General features: G+C 36.6%; 1 pseudogene; it reads left to right on the top strand.

Annotated features, from left to right (window-relative positions):
* The first annotated feature begins 1,758 nt into the window (after nucleotides 1-1,758).
* LOC137751852 (nebulette pseudogene) lies at nucleotides 1,759-3,065 on the top strand (annotated as a pseudogene).
* The last annotated feature ends 1,637 nt before the right edge of the window (nucleotides 3,066-4,702 follow it).

The following is a 4,702-nucleotide window of genomic DNA, read 5'->3' as shown; positions in this document are numbered from 1 at the left end:
TAGCTCTATAGCCCTTTCTCTACCTAGTCAATTTAGTCAAATAAGGTAATACAATGCAGTTCTGCATCTTTTTCACAAGATGGCACTATAACTTTCTGTATTTATTATTGAGCAAGGAAATACAATAGAATTCTAAAATTTATAGTTTAAATTACATAAATTGTAGTTGAATACTAAAGAGAATATAATGGCACAAAACTATATTATGATCTAATTTTCTTTAAGATATTGTAACTCCCTTTAAAAAAGTAACAAGTGAAAATCAGAACTCTTTTGAAAAAATTTCTCCCTTGTTTTTAATATCTATTAAATCAGGAAAGGCTTTTTTTCTTTTAGAATAATATGATATGGTATTTCCACTGAACAGAGATGCTAGACCTCTATTTAGTTTCTGCTTTCTTGGTTCAATTTTTCTAATACTGTAATAAATTCTTATCTGGAGTTCCATTGTCATTAATATACAAAGTGTCAGATTTTTTTTTACCAGAAATTTAAGCTGGAGAGAAATCAGAACTATCAATTCAAATTGGGACCTTATTACCATCTATAAGCACAACCCTATAAAGAGTAGACATTTTTCTAAAGAAGATAGAGATTATGGAAGTGATAGGAGAAATAAAAGAGAAAGTAAAGAATGCATAATTACTTAAATTCTTCTATGTCCATGCCCTGAGGTGTGCATTATATGTAACTCTATGCAATATAATAGAGAACATTTATTGAGCTCTTATTCTATGCTAAACATTATGTTGGATTCTTTACAAGGATGAGCTCACTTGATTCTCAAAGCCCTATAAGGTGGTTACTATTATTATTCATATTTTAATTGGGGCAAACTGATATTCAATAAGATCATGCATTCATTCATTTCATCTTTCAGCAAGTGATTATTGAGTGCCTATTATGTGACCTGAACATTTGAACATGGCACAGTTAGAGTTAAACCCAGAATCTACTGAGACCAAAGCCCAAGACTACTTCACTTAATTACAGAACTATAAAGAATCAATTTCTCAGATAAGCCTAACAGGCAATTAAGTGGTGAAAAAGAGAAAAAGAAATTCCACTATAAAATGAGTAAGCAAATTGACACACCACCAAATCAGCACTGGTTTCTTGCTCTATGTGTTTTTCATAATGTTGATTTGAAGCTCCTTTATACAAGGTTCAAATTGGCCAAAATACAGTGTATACATTAATTATAGAACAATTTGAGAACCATTTCTTGCACACCAAATCTCTCTCAGAGTATAAAACATTTGGGGTAGAAAAAAAGGCCTGGAATGACTTCCAGTTAAAATGGTAGGCTACACAGAAGAGGAAAACCCCTCTATTTCTCCAACAAAAACGAAAATACAGACATCTTAATAAAATGTTTTACATTACTTTAATAGTATGTAGCCAACCTCAACACTAGAAAAAAAATCTCCAGGCTACATAAATGAAGAAGGAATTTAAAGGCTTAGAGTAAAAAGAAATAAAGTTGCACTGTCCACGAGGCACCAGGATACCATAATCAGGGTCTTGATGCTTTGTGGACATGAGACTCAAAGTGCAGATCCTTGCACAGCAAGAACTCCATTCCCTGCCTAAAGGTAGAAGGTGAGAAAGAATTGTCCTGCCACAGGTCTGACAGCCCCGAGACAGCCATCTGCCTGGGATCAGGAGGAAATAGTCCACACAGAGGAATCAAATCTATGCTCAAGTGAAAAGGATCTAAATTCACTCTACCCACAATATGCAAAAAAACTAAAAAACATGATAATTAGTTCAGAACCTCAGTCCAGGCAATGTGAAACTACCTGTGAGGAATGCCTTCCAAACCCATGTGAAACTGCCAGGAAAAATGAGTCTTATGAGTCTAAAATTACAGTTGTTCAAGACACACCAGAAGTACTGCGTGTTAAAGAAAATCAAAAGAATTTCAGCTCGGGTTTATATAAAGAAGATGTCTCACCAGGAACGGCGATTGGAAAGACACCTGAGATGATGAGGGTGAAGCAAACCCAGGACCATATTAGCTCAGTGAAGTATAAGGAGGCGGTTGGACAAGGAACCCCCATCCCAGACCTGCCTGAAGTGAAGCGCGTCAAGGAGACACAGAAGCACATCAGCTCGGTTTTGTACAAAGAAACCTTGGGAACAAGCATTCCAACCCCTGTCACTCCAGAGGTTGAGAGAGCCAAACACAATCAAGAGAACTTTAGCTCGGTGCTTTATTCTGATAGCTTCCGGAAACAAATACAAGGCAAAGCTGCCTATGTCTTGGACACGCCAGAGATGAGATGGGTGAGGGAGATCCAACGCCACATCTCAACGGTGAAATATCATGAAGACTTCGAGAAACACAAGGGTTGCTTCACACCAGTGGTGATAGACCCCATCACTGAACGACTAAAGAAGAACACACAGGACTTCAGTGACATTAACTACCGAGGTATTCAGAGAAAAGTGGTAGAAATGGAACAAAAACGGAATGACCAGGATCAGGAAACTACTACAGGTTTACGTGTCTGGCGTACAAATCCTGGCTCAGTTTTTGACTATGATCCAGCAGAAGACAACATTCAGTCCAGAAGCTTACACATGATTAATGCACACGCTCAGCGCCGGAGCCGGGAGCAGTCTCGATCTGCCAGCGCGCTGAGCGTCAGCAGCTGCGAGGAGAAGTCCAAGCATTCAGAAGATGCCCACCTCTCCACCTACAGCGACGGGGGCGTCTTCTTCTCTGCAACCTCACCAGCTTACAAACATGCAAAAACCACAGAGCTCCCACAGCAACGATCATCTTCAGTTGCTACCCAGCAGATAATGGTATCCTCCATCCCATCTCATCCATCTACTGCTGGAAAAATCTTCCATGTCATGTATGACTATATGGCTGCAGATGCAGATGAGGTGTCCTTCAAAGATGGAGATGCCATTGTAAACGTTCAAGCTGTTGATGAAGGTTGGATGTATGGCACCGTGCAGAGGACTGGCAGAACCAGCATGCTCCCAGCCAACTATGTTGAAGCTATTTAGGAACTTCAAAGCACTGCACCTGTCTACAGCACCTACAAATCTTGCCATCAGTATTTCAGTTTAGACTCTCCACTATTTCCCGAGTTCTGAAGCTGCCTAGTGGTTTTTGTGTCAATATGATTCATGGTTGTACCATCCCTTAACTTGTTTCTATATGTACCCCAATAATTCACCAGTAAAACAAAGGTTAGTACAACTAATCTGTCCAATTATTAAACTAGACTTCTATCTTGCGGACTTGCACATAAAACTTGAGACAACATTAAACCCATAGGTCTTTTAATTGCCATTATTAAATTTTCCTTTGGGTTTTAAAATGTTTAATTTCAGAATAGACATTTTTAAAGTTTCTGTATTGTTGTTATATTATTGCTGCATCAACGCAGAATCTTTCTGCATTATGAAAATGTTTAACAGTATTTCTTTTCTAAATCAAGAGTTCTAAACATGTTAAACACATTTTTTTTAAAAATGGCAGATATTCACCTTTTCCTTGCTGACTTCCTTTCCTTTTCCTTGCATCAACCCAGAATCTTTCTCCATTATGAAAATGTTTAACAGTACTTCTTTTCTAAATCAAGAGTTCTAAACATGTTAAACACATTTTTTTTTAAATGGCAGATATTCACCTTTTCCTTGCTGACTGCTGACAATCTTATTTCTAATCCAGTTCTGAAGTTAGTTATAAAGCTGATAGTCAATATAAACTGGTGTTAAGCTAGTAACTAATAAAATCTGCAACAAACAAACAAAAAAAATGAGTCTTATGGAAAAATGAGTCTTATAAGCAGTAATTATATGAGAAATTTAGTGGCCAAAAAGAGAAGCCGAAGGGGAGAAACCAAAGCCCCACCAAAAACTGGAGATTTCACAAATATGACAATAAAGAAATCTAAAGGGGACTTTAATGTAAACAATTTTAAAATGCTCAAAAATATAGTGTGTGTGTATATATGTATAGATAGATAGATAGATAGATAGATAGATAGATAGATAGATGATAGATTTCAATGAGCAGTTCATTAACACTGAAACAAGTTGGACTATTAAAAAAATGATAAAAAGGAAAGAACAGAGTCACTTAAAAAAATCAATAGACACTAAATAATAATTTAGATCTCTTTAGATAGAAGAAAAATTTAGTGAATTGAAAGATAAATCTATGGAGATAACTCAGAACACAGCACAGAGAAATAAAAAGATATATGATATTAAAGAAGAGTTAGGAGAAGTAATGGATAGAATAAAAAGATCTGGGCATGAAGACAGATGGCTAAGAGACTTCCAGAAGTGAGTAAAGGAGCACACATTATTCTGAACAAGATAAATAAAAATAAATTACTCTTAAACACGTAGTAAAATTGCAGGATAAAGTTACCAAACATAAGAACCCTGTGAAAATCTTAGAAGTAAACAGAGAAAAGACAGATTAACTTCCAAAATGGGCATTAACGTAAGCACTGACTTTTCAGCAGCATGAGAAGATGCATTGAAAAAAAGAAAAAGTGCCAACATGAAAGATGCTCATCACTGCTAACTATCAGGGAAATGCAAATCAAAACTACAGTGAGATACCACCTCACATGGGTCAGAATGGCCATCATATAAAGTCTACAAATAATAAATGCTGGAGAGGGTGTGGAGAAAAGGGAGCTCTCCTACGCTGTTGGTGGGAATT

The sequence above is a fragment of the Eschrichtius robustus genome, chromosome 18 (genome assembly GCF_028021215.1).
Source record: "Eschrichtius robustus isolate mEscRob2 chromosome 18, mEscRob2.pri, whole genome shotgun sequence".
In the NCBI taxonomy this organism is placed as follows: domain Eukaryota; kingdom Metazoa; phylum Chordata; class Mammalia; order Artiodactyla; family Eschrichtiidae; genus Eschrichtius; species Eschrichtius robustus.
The sequence above is the reverse complement of the archived record's forward strand: the minus strand, read 5'-3'. Positions and strand labels throughout refer to the sequence as shown.